Genomic DNA, 12,772 nt, shown 5'->3' on the forward strand with positions numbered 1-12,772 from the left:
GTTCAGCAGCTCAGGGAGTTTGAAGTGTCAGGCACTTTGGAGGATTTAGTTATATAACATTAATTGGAGACAACATAAATGTGGAAGTAAATATGTCACTAAATTCATTAAACCACCACTGGATAATATATGTAATTCCTAACCCTGTCACCAATGAGTAATGTTAATAAGAAACCAATCTGCATCAGCAATGTAAACTCACTGGCAACAGTTAGTTTTAAACATCATCATGCATGAAAAGGAACAAATGTCTCCTCCCAGACAAGGTCACATATATGAGGCATGAATACAAACAAGGTGCTGGATCACCAGCCAGGCACAGTGGACACCTGGCCCAGCCCCCACTGCTGCGGTGTCAAAACCGTGGTCAGCTTTGGTGGTGCAAATTCATCATTTCCATTTTGTGTTTAAAAGGATGCATCTGGTGACATTGTATATTTGTTATTATTAACACAAACAAGTCCAAAACCAATAAAAAAAGCAATCATATTAAATAGTAGCTTATTCTTCTGTGCCAGTAAAAACATCAGTGAGTCACACTGTTCCTTCATCACCATGAGCCCACACACTCTAGTTTATTTTACCTCAATCCCATAACTATTCACTAGAGCATGCACCACTAAAAATAGCACATGAAAAATGCACTAGTTTGCTCCTGTTTGTTAAAACTACAGTAGAAAATTGGTGAGTCTTTTTTTCTTTTTTTACTTTAAACTATAGATTTGGTATCTGTTTGTTTTCTATGAGTTCACAGTTTCATAGTCAGGGTAGGGAAGCCAGAACATATTGAAGAAGGACTAACACATTGCTGGTTTTGGTCTTTTTGTGATATTTGTTGACAGTGAATCCATTTGGCGTACAGCAAACCTATGTCCAGGTAGTATAAAAAAATCAGAGTCAAGGGAGTGGCGGTTATCGGGCCCAGAAGGTCATTTCAGCCATCGCATGTGACACACACAAACTGTGCTAAGGAAGACAAATCCAAAATTTGACTATAATTGAGTTTGAGATTGGGGAGCAGTTCGTAGTGGTGTGTGTGGATCATCTGTTCTGGCAAAAAGACACTCCAGACATTGAATCTGGAGAAGGCGGCTGGGTTGTCTGTTCTATAAACAGAGCTGGGGCTAAATTCATCAGTCCAAGAACAACCAACCAGCAGGATCGTTCATTTGATGTTGTTTCTCCTGCAGAGCAAATTCTTTCCGAGAGCAAACCAGTCTCTGGATTTGTCTGTCCTTACACTGTAGGAGCACTCCAGACAAAATCCTTTTTTATTAAACCTTCGATCTCAGAGATTACTCTGACATCTGGTTGTTTTTCTTGCTCAGTGTAAAGGGAATTCTTTCAATATATCTGCTGTAGCTTTGTACCTCAATCCTATTTCTTTACTAACTTAACTACTGAGTTCTGAGCACATGGTTACAATCACTGCAGCAAAATCTATTAAAACAACATGAGCAGTCCGACGCATTTATATAAACCGAAGGTTTCCAAACGTTTTGACTTGTGACACCTTAAAAGAAAGTAATGTCTACTTGTGACCCCCAGAGACCAGTTCAATCAAAGAGTATTTTTGTTTTCTTTGTTTCATTTGAACCTGTTTTGAAAGGTCTCAAATAGTAAAAATGATCTGGTATAAACAATGCCCAGTTGCAGAAACAACTTTTTTCTGCTTTCACATCTTGTTAATCTTCTTGCAACTACTAACTTTACGTTTTGTGGCGGTATCGAATCACCAGTTTCACAGGGAATCACTGATCTAAATCAGTTTACCTGGAAACAGGGGTGAGGTGGCAATTGGCCATTCCCCTGAAAAATGTGCCAGCAATCAAACACTATGATAAATAGAGTTCAAATATAGCTCTGTAAATTACAGCCATTGTTTTTACTTACAAATGGGGCGTTTCACAACCACTCAGAATGGCTGACATCTTGTGTTAGTCCTAATGGACTGCATGATAGCCGTGCTGCTGTGTCACCACACCTTAGTGAAAATATGCTCAAAACTATGAGAGAAACTAGTTAGTGTGACCCCGAATTTACTTGTATGCTGAACAATTTTGCTTAATTGGCCCCACCCAGTCATTTTCAGATCTATTACATTATTATCTGAGTATCAGTCGCCTATGAGAAATGTTGGAATAACCCAAACTCTAATCCTTTTCAGGTTGTGTCCTTTGGTTATGCTTCTCTAAGCATGAACAGCCGTCACAGAGTCTGGCAGTAAGTTGGCAGGGGTGCTGGATGGCTCAAAAAGATGCCTCAAAGTGACAAGATGGGCATAAGAGTTGTCTCTTTTTGCCAAAAAAAAAGGAAAGAAAAAGAGAGAGAGAGCAGCCTTCAGCTCTGCCTCGTTGATCAGCAGCCTGTAATCCATCACACTTAAATTTCAAAAATTATATTTCACAGTAGTGATTCATTGCCCTTGCCAGGAAAAAATGATTACAAAACAAGCTGTTTTTCTTTGTCCTCTGGTTTTCCATCAGCGTTTACTGTCAAATCATAATCTCATCTTCTTTGCCTCCAATGACACAGGGAGGTTGCAGAGTATTAGCACTGTGGGCCAGGAACCGCTCAGCTATTCGTTAGCAGTTTATGTAATGCAATTCAAAGACTCCAACATTTACATCACCAGCAGCTCTATGACTAAGGTCTCAAAGTCTTAACAGTTTCACAGAGATACATTAATCATTTTACCTTTTCTTGACAACTTCAGAAAGAGCTGCACTTCCCATTTCAAAAGAGCTCCAATGATATCTACTGCATGGACTGCTCAGCAGCAGCTACATCTCAGGGAAGACAACTACCTATGTGGCTCTGAAATAGACTCCTGATGACAGAAATACAGATGCATTGTCTGGTTTTAGAAACCAAACAGCATTATGTAAATACAAAAGTTACTCTGATGCAACTGCACAGCATCAGTGAAGGTTACTGTGCTGAAGAAAAGAACTGAAACAGTGTCATGCAGGCACTGAGAGTGAAACTGACAAGGACATGGAGCCAAATGTAGAAATGAACCGCGTTATGTTGAAAAGCTGATCAAACCTGAGGGGCTATATGTTTCTGTGTGTGAGTGTGTGCCATATGGCTATGACAACTGAAGAATTCAAAAGGCATCACAAGGAATAAAATTAAACTGAAATTACTGGACTTTACTTCTTAGCATGTTGCAATTAAATGATCATGATCATATAACTGCTCAAATTCTTGTAAATGGCCACTTATATGAGTCTACTATTGAATAAATTCATAAATATACAGTATGTTACAAAATATTGATTTTAGCACATTTTATTGATATTTAACCTTGAATTTTACCCTTTTGATAATTATTTTTTCACACTTGTCTTTTTGCCATTATTTCACCCTTTGTGTATCTGACAGATAATCCTTTGGATCCTACAAGGCAGCAAGGTATCTAAAAATTGCACTAGAAATGCATGCACTGAAACTAAAGTAAAGTCCTTATTGCCTTATATTTGTTTTATAATTAATGTCCATATTTGAACTATACTGGAAACTGGTTAAAAAAAAAAAAAAAAAAAAAAAAAGACAGCATAGCCAGTGAGGTAAAATGGGACTCTGTTGGAAATATGCAAAAATGCGCTAATTATAAATGTATAAATGCAAAAGAGCGGTGACCCCTCATACTGATGGGCTATAGTCTCAATTCTTTAGCACGACCCATCCAAATGCATGTAATCAACAGTGTTCAACGGTAGACACACCCGCAGTTCACCGCAGGGAATCTCAGCAACAATTCAATGCAAAATGATCAGCCGCCATTTAAATGCAGCCACATTTCTACCTGAAACTGTCTCTGCTGATCGTGTATGTCAGTTACCTGGCTGTCCACGGTCAGCCGTACACTGTAATACGCCGGGAAATGCGCCACAGCTGGACTCCTTACTGCACACGTGGATGCATCAAAATGCGCCCAAACAGTCTTTTCCTCTCCGGTGCGTCTGACGGCACCTATTATCAGAGGATAAAATGAGGCTCTTAAATTCAATCTTATAAAACGCCTTCCTGCTGAATGTAGTCGTGTGAGAGGCCGCTGCGGGTGAGAGTGACCGAGTCTGTAAACACTAACCTGTTGTTATCAGGGGAGCTCGAGAACCTCCGTCAGCGGCTCATTCCGGCGGATCCGACGATACTGTTTATTTCACTGAACAAACAACAACGAACAGACGCGTGCTTGCAGACCGCAGGGCTTCTCACTTCATAACAGAAAAGCCTCGCTGTGCGTATTTTTCTTTTTTGACGGTGCCTGGCAGACCTCTCCCTCTGCTGCTGTTGCTCGGTTGTTCCGTTTTTTTTTCTGCTCGTATGTAGTGGTAACCCCGTCGCTACTGGAAACCTGTTGCCATAGCAATCCTCCAGGTAGGCTATGGCAAGCGGATAAGGGGAAAGGTGTAGCCCTCGCATGCCGTCTGCAAATTGAGCATATAACCACAAATGTAACACAATGAAACACAAAATAAAGTGTTAAAGCAGTCATTCAAAAAGAGTTGTTAATGTGATTAGAAAAGAATTGAAGTATATCAATGGAGGCCAAAGGTAAGTTTAAAGTGACTTTTGTGGTATTTTAATATTAGTTACAATCCTTGTCTTCTTATTTTATCATGATGCTACAATTCTGGAATATTCTGCATTTGGAATTTTAATAATTAGCAATATCCAGTATGGACACCCAGTGGGAAATCAATATTAACTTTTCTACAGATGGACTAATAGATGTGTGGGATAACATGAGGTGTGGTAGGCATCTGAAGTTGTCATCCCTTGTATGTTTTAGTGCCAATCCTTAGACCTTCTCTGCTGTCTCACCTTGAGAGACACAAATCCCCTCAGAGCTCTTGGAGGACGTGACAGTCCATGACGGGGTCAGAGTGACTGTGCAGAGCAGTCTGAAAACATCTGACTTACATAATGTCCTCAGTCAAATGTCAGCCTCCAAATGCTGTGCAATGTCTCCACCTGGTGGAGATTAGTGAGGGCAGCGGGTGCGGAGACAGTATTTGAACATGTTTTGAAAATGTAGGTTTATTTGCTTTTTTGTTATGAGGTCAATCAGCCAGATCAGTACCTTTCTGTATGCTAAATATCAAGGCACAAGTGTGAAGCCTGACGGACAACATTAAAACATACTGTATCTCAGTACGGTGCAGCCTGTTGCTTAATGAAAACTGTTTGGCACCTAGCAGTTTTCACGAGTCAAGAATAAAGTCCAGCTTTGAATGCATGTGCAATTTGTGGAATCGCACAACATACATACACTATATTACCAAAAGTATTCACTCAAGCCTTACATCACCAAGTGCAATGCAAAGTGTCGGATGCAGTGGTGTAAAGCACGCTGCCACTAGACTCTAGAGCAGTGGAGACCCGTTCTCTGGATGATGATCATGTTCAAAGTGATTATTTGTCATATGCACAGTTAGGAAACGTGTTTCCCTGTACAATGAAATTCTTACTTTGCCGTCCACATGAAGTTAATATTGATTTCCCACTGGGTGTCCATACTGGATATTGCTAATTATTAAAATTCCAAATGCAGAATATTCCAGAATTGTAGCATCATGATAAAATAAGAAGACAAGGATTGTAACTAATATTAAAATACCACAATACTCCATCTCATCGCCTGATCTGAATGCATGAGAGCGAGCACGTAGCATGTGGCGTACCTGACTGTTTATCCAGGGCTTCTGGTTGGGAAACCTCATGACTTGGTAGGCACAATGTTGTTGATACAGGTACTAATGTATCCGGTCACATACTCAGCATAATCCTGTACGTTGACAGAAAAGTCCTCTGAGGTGGCTGCAGCTTTAAACACATCCCAGTCTGTCGTGCTTCTCTGTCTGGCAATCCGATGGACAATTCTGAGTTTGGCAGTTGCCAGGAGAGCAGTACTTTTCTGACTGCATTGTGCCAAGTGTAAAGTTTGGTGGAGGGGGGATTATGATGTGGGGTTGTTTTTCAGGAGCTGGGCTTGGACTCTCAGTTCCAGTGAAAGGAACTCTTAATGCCTCAGCATACCAAGACATTTTGGACAATTTCATGCTCCCAACTTTGTGGGAACAGTTTGGGGATGGCCTGTTCCTGTTCCAACATGACTGCGCACCAGTGCACAAAGCAAGGTCCATAAAGACATGGATGAGTGAGTTTGGTGTGGAAGAACTTGACTGGTCTGCACAGAGTCCTGACCTCAACCCGATAGAACACCTTTGGGATGAATTAGAGGGGAGACTGCGATCCAGGCCTTCTTATCCAACATCAGTGTCTGACCTCACAAATGCGCGTCTGGAAGAATGTTCAAAAATTCCCATTAACATACTCCTAAACCTTGTGCACAGCCTTCCCAGAAGAGTTGAAGCTGTTATAGCTGCAAAGGGTGGGGCAACATCATATTAAACCCTATGGATTAAGAATCAGTTGTTTTTCAAGTTCATTTGCATGTGAAGGCAGGCGAGCAAATACTTTTGGCAATATATCTGCTCAGTGCATTATGCCTGTGACCTCATGCTGTATTTTCACAGTCAGGTCATTGTTGTAAATTCATATTTAAATTGAGGAAAGCACAAAGGTTTCGTATTTGTAATTTATTGAAGCTGTAACTTTTTAAAGCGTATTTTCACAAACAAAATGCACACTACCAAATTTCTATATGATTTGACTTATACAAGAGTTTATAAAAACAGAATTTTGCATACAACATATTCATTTGTGCACAGCCATAGACTAATACGCATGCATATTATTGCCAGCTGTCTTACCTCATATGAGACTGATGCTAAAATAGAAAGATTATGGCAGGCAAAGGCAAATTTTCAGGCTAAAACAGTGACAGATTTAGGATGAGGTTCAAAGTCAGAAAGACACACAGAAGGTTTATGTTTGAGATCAGAGAGCCAAACTGTTTCTGCTCAGACTCTAACAAAGAAAACAGGTTCAGGCTAAGGTTCAGATAGAGCTAGATTTAGTCAGGTTTAGGATTGTATATGGAGACAGTATTAGATTCACACAGTAAATTTACAGTATGGACAATCAGACTAACAGATATTGAGCATTGTATCACATATAAAGATCAATTTATAAAGCCTACACACCCAATTTCAAAGCAACAAATAAATTTGTGTTTTAAACCAAATACATAATAGTTCATGAAAAAGTCTAGCAGCTGAAACAAGGGAAAAATGACAAATAAAAATATGGTTCTGATTAGTTTATCATATTTTGGCTTAGCTTAGTGTATCTTAGCATAAACTCTGGAAAACTGTGAAAAATAGGTGGCCTAGCTCACTCCAGAGGTGACAAAATACCAGCATCTCTAAAGCTTACTAGATAATATTTAATCTGTTTAGTCCTTACAGATAACCAAGTGTAAAAATTAGCTTGAACATGAACTTTAGATGTGATGGTGGGGGCGTTGTCTGAGCGCCAGGCTAGCCGGTTCCTCATGTTTCCAGTATATGCTAAACTAAGCTAGCTGACTGCTGGCTGTAACCTTATATATAAGGTACAGATATGAGAGCGGTATCAACTGGTCTGGGTTAACAACGAAAAATATACACATAATATTGAGCTATTCATTTAACATGTATTAGTTGGCTAGGTGTTATATGCTCCAAAACATTACAGGCCGCAAACCCTGTGGCATGTTTACCTTTAACGAGAGCGATGACGTCACGGGAGGTGTCACGTAACAACGATTCCTTTGATGTACTTTAGACACAGGAAGACATTAACCGGACTGATTTGCTCTTTCACTTACAGACCTAACTTACAGTTACAGTTAACTTACTACTGTAAGTTAACTGTATTTAAGAAAGGTTACAGGACCAGTGTACGTTTAGCAAAATTCACAAAACGCGAATAACGGACAAACAGAATGAATAAGCCTCTATCAGATATACTCGAGCCCCCGGGTTTGCTGTTAATTGATCTAGAAAGGGTTATTGTCCCACGTATCAACAGCATTTTCACACAGCTGAACAGGTGTCAGATAAAACTGCTGAAATCGGGCGAGCCCGATGATTTCACAATAGACTTGTTTGTGAAGCTGCTGCTGGATTTTATTGGGGCCATGACGAAGGCACTAGTTGAGGCTGAGAACGGTGTAGCCGTGCTACAGCATCTCCTTCTTTCACATCTATCCAAAGTACTCAGTATGATTTTTTCCAAGACCTTCCACATTAAACAGGCCTGTGCAGAGCACTTGGTTGACTTATTTACCATGAAGGTCAAAGGAAGCCTAGAGTCCCTGTCCAGTGAGAACTGTGAGACCACCCCTTGCATACTGACTGATAGGGCTGACCATGACTGCAGAAAGTCGAAGACCCTAGCAGAAAAGCTGAAATCTCTCTACCCAAGATGCATTTTCAAAAGAAGGCCCAGCTGCACAGAGGCACCAGTCAGTTCAGAAAGTGCAGTGGCTGCCAAGGACACAATGAGCCATGAACTGTTAGAAATACCGGAAATACGTTTAGATGAGCTGATGGAGAGGGAAGTATGCAAAGAAGCTAAAAGAATCTCAATAGACATAATTATGAACTTTATTGACCATTTATCAGAAAAGGATTATGAGGAGTCCTGTCAAATAGGCCAATACTTAAAGATAATTTTTACAAAGCAACAGGCCAAAGATTTAGTACATCAGATAGTGATGAAAATAAAGGAAAACGTCTGCCCCCACTTCAAACCTGAAGATGCAGAGTCCATAGGAACACTCATGGACAGTGTTGACAGTCTGATTGTGGCAGTTACTGATGACAGTGAGGAACATGATGACATCTCTGTGCTTCAGAACTACAAAAATATCTTCATCGGTGAGGCTCAGAGATTCACTAAAGGACTGAGTGACCTCATATACAAGCACATTAAATCCAGGAGTGGAGCAGATGTTACTCCAGAGCCAGTTACAGGCAGCAGTACTTGCACATCAGTTTCTGTTGGGCCATCAGATGCCATCACGTATGCTAAAATACGAGGACAAGTGCAGAACTGCTTGAAACTAATAGGGTCGTTTCTCAAACGTCGAACTGTGGGACATGATGTCAGGCAGGCGTTCAGTGGATCGGGGACTGAGACATTGGCACAAAAACAGCCCCTAGATATCAACAAAGAGTCCCTGTCCAGTGAGGACTGCAAGACCACCCCTTGCATACGGACTGATAGGGCTGACCATGACTGCAGAAAATTGAAGACCCTAGCAGAAAAGCTGAAATCTCTCTGCCCAAGATGCATTTTTAAAAGAAGGCCCAGCTGCACAGAGGCACCAGACAGGAGTGTGCTCCAAAGATTGAGGACTAAGAGACTGGCACAAGAACAGTCCCTAGACCTCAGTGCTGTAGAAGACAGGACACCGGTGGAATCTGAGGATCCAGAACTGCAGACAAAGAAAAAGGAGGTGTTTCTCATGTTGCTGTTGGAAAAGCTGGTCGCAAAGGCATACAAAAAAGCAAAAATAGATATTGAATTAGGAAAGGCAGAAGCCATTATTAAGAAATTACATGATGAAACATTGGCAGAGGTGAAAGACATCAACTTTGACACCACCAGAAATTTGGACAAACTCCACAAGGTCATTTTCAAAGAACTATATAAAAACTCGAACAAATCACATATGAAACTTCTGGTTTCCATGGTAACAGAAGCAAAAAAAGTGGCAAAATTGACCGCCTCATCTATCAGATCTCACCTGACAAAACCAAAACAGTGTAGCCCCGTCTCCAAATCCTTCTCGTCTCTATGTATCTTCAGAAAAAAAAACAGAGTTGGGGTTGTTTAGGTGAAGGTAAGACTCATTTTCATCTGCAGAAGTAAATCCCCACCAAAACATTTTGGTAGGGATTTACTTCCACAGCCTCCTGGTTGTCTACTGTGGTGTCGTGGGTTTTCTCCAGGCACTCTGGTTTCCCCCACATTCTTAAAAAAAACATGCAACAACTGATTTTTAATTTGGACTTAATTTGTCTCTCTAAATTGTACTTCAAAATCATAAAATCAAATAAAAACATTTGAATACAATCGTGGGTTTTCTCCAGGCACTCTGGTTTCCCCCACATTCTTAAAAAAAAACATGCAACAACTGATTTTTAATTTGGACTTAATTTAAGGTGTCCTCCCCAGCTACATATGCAAGAGGGTCAGAATATTAGGAACACCTCTGAATATTATGTAGTCCAGTACAACTCCACCTTTAGCTATGACCTCACTGATATATATAATTGAATTAATACATTTATGACAATTTCACCAAAAACTAAAACATTTTAAGCATCATAAACAGATGTTAAGGCAGAAGTGTTCCACTGAATTGCATACAATTTCACAAGTGTACCTAATAAAGTGGCCAGTGAGTGTTTACCTATGCATACTGGCAGCAGATATCATCATCTGGGCTTAACTGCAAGGTCAATGATTGCATCAGTAAACTGGTAACATTGCAGTAACCCAAATACATACACACATCACACACTGTCATCTTGGCAGCCTTGAAGAAAAGAAACAAAAAGCCCATTTCCAAAACTCACAGCCAACACATGCTGCATGATGTGATGCCAGTAACTTGGCAGCTGCCACTCTGACCTGCTTGCTCATCACCATGATAAATTTCAGCACCTCATTTATCCTTTTATTTTGTAAATCCTACCTGGCTGATGTCAAGATGGCTGTGAATCAAGAGGAGAAATTCAGATAAGCATGCATGTACAAGCACTGATGCCTGCTGAGCTGAAACACAGTTACCTGAAGATGTATCTGCCGCACTGCTTCAATTTCAGCATGTTTTCAGTCTTACATGCCTCTCTGCAGTCTCTTTGCAGCTGCTATCCATCCAAAACTCCCAGAGAGACTATATCTGCTGCCCAACCACCTAAATTACATAAATCAAAAATCAATTCCAGATGAGTTATTCACTATAACCTAATTAAAATTAAAACTACCACAATCAAATGTGGACTTTTAAATGAACCCACCCCACCTAGTCACAGTAATTGCCACATCCCTCGAAGCGCAGGCCGAAGTGGAGGTGTAGCAGCGATCTTTGACTCAAATAATCTTAGTGGGTGACTTTAATATTCATGTAGATGGTGACAGTGACAGCCTCATCAGTGCATTCAGTTCATTGTTAGACTCGGTTGGCTTTTCTCAAGCTGTAAATAAAGCCACTCAGTGTTTTAATCACGCCCTTGATCTTGTTCTGACATATGGCAACGAAACTGAACGTTTAATAGTTTTTCCCCATAACCCTCTTCTGTCTGATCATTTTCTAATTACTTTTGAATTTACATTAATGGATTATACTCTATGTGGGAAACAATTCCACTACAGTAGATGTCTATCTGACCAGGCTGTTACCAAGTTTAAGGAAATAATTCCATCATTATTTACTTCAGTGCCATTTGTCAACACAGTGGAGGGAGGCCACCTTAACTTTACTCCCACACAAGTCACTAATCTTGTTGATAGTGCCGCAGCCTCCCTGTGTACAACACTTGATACTGTTACCCCACTGAAAAAGAAAGGCAGTGAAGAATGCATATCACACATAAACCAAGTCTCTAGCACTGCCTTCTTTCACCTGTGTAATATCGCCAACATCAGAAACAGAAGTTCCAAAGTGATGCTGAAAAACTGGTCCATGCATTTGTTACTTCCAGGCTGGACTATTGTAACTCTTTACTATCAGGATGCCCCAGTTATTCTCTTAGAAGCCTCCAGTTAATCCAAAATGCTGCAGCCAGAGTATTGACAGGAACTAGCAGGAGAGATCATATCTCTCCCATATTAGCTTCTCTCTACTGGCTCCCTGTAAAATCCAGAATAGATTTTAAAATCCTTCTCTTAACATACAAAGCCCTTAAGGACAAGGTTCCATCGTATCTTAAAGATCTCAGTGCCTTATTATCCCAACACAAATAACAACCATTGTGTAACAACACTGTGCAATGTTGTACTTTTTATTTGCATGTGTTCTGTAATCCAGGGTCTTTCCCCAATGTTTTTTGTTTTTTAAACGTGAACACCTGCCTTAATTTCTTTTTCTTTTTTTTATTGAAACAAAGAAACATTAACAAAACAGTACCAAACATGGGAGACAAGACAACAGTTACATGACATTACAAAAGAATATAGAGTGTTTAACAAGGTTGTAGTGTGTGAAGTGTCGGTATTTCCAACTTATGCAGTTTATGAAATGCAAGAAAGGGAAAAGAAGGAGAAGTAAATTAAAAAAAACAACAACAACAATGATAACAGTACTATTAAAAAAATCAGCTTGTTACATTTCTAGAGGTTGGGAGAATGTGCGTGGCCTCAGCCCCAAGTATTTGGTTCAAGTTGAAATGTGTTAAAAGTGGGTTCTATGTGTCATAAAAAGCAGATAAACTATTTTTGTGAGTGGATGCCATTTTCTCTAATGTGATGTATTCTGTCAGAAGGTTGGTCCAGTGGTTTATATGTAGTGATTTTTTTTTATTTCCAGTTTTGAAAGATTGTCCATCCATCCATCCATTTCCCTCCGCTTATCCGGGACCGGGTCGCGGGGGCAGCAGTCTAAGCAAAGATGCCCAGACTTCCCTCTCTCCAGACACTTCCTCCAGCTCCTCCGGGGGAATGCCAAGGCATTCCCAGGATAGCCGAGAGACATAGTCCTTCTAGCGTGTCCTGGGTCTTCCACGGGGCCTCCTCCCGGTGGGACATGCCCGGAACACCTCCTTAGGAAGGCGCCCAGGAGGCATCCGAAACAGATGCCAGAGCC

The 12,772-nt window shown here is 40.5% G+C and overlaps 1 long non-coding RNA gene across 1 annotated transcript in view; it reads right to left on the reverse strand.

Moving 5' to 3' along the window:
- LOC109968962 (uncharacterized) overlaps nt 1-5,784 on the reverse strand; it is an 8,551-nt gene extending 2,767 nt beyond the window's left edge. Inside the window, exons 1-3 of the long non-coding RNA XR_002276211.1 lie at nt 5,694-5,784; nt 4,097-4,436; nt 3,848-3,978 (exon numbers count right to left, since the gene is read on the reverse strand). This is a non-coding gene — a long non-coding RNA (uncharacterized LOC109968962). The remainder of the gene's footprint in view (nt 1-3,847; nt 3,979-4,096; nt 4,437-5,693) is intronic.
- Between the last annotated feature and the right edge of the window lie 6,988 nt (nt 5,785-12,772).

Source organism: Monopterus albus, unplaced genomic scaffold (genome assembly GCF_001952655.1).
Source record: "Monopterus albus unplaced genomic scaffold, M_albus_1.0 scaffold166.1, whole genome shotgun sequence".
Classification (NCBI taxonomy): domain Eukaryota; kingdom Metazoa; phylum Chordata; class Actinopteri; order Synbranchiformes; family Synbranchidae; genus Monopterus; species Monopterus albus.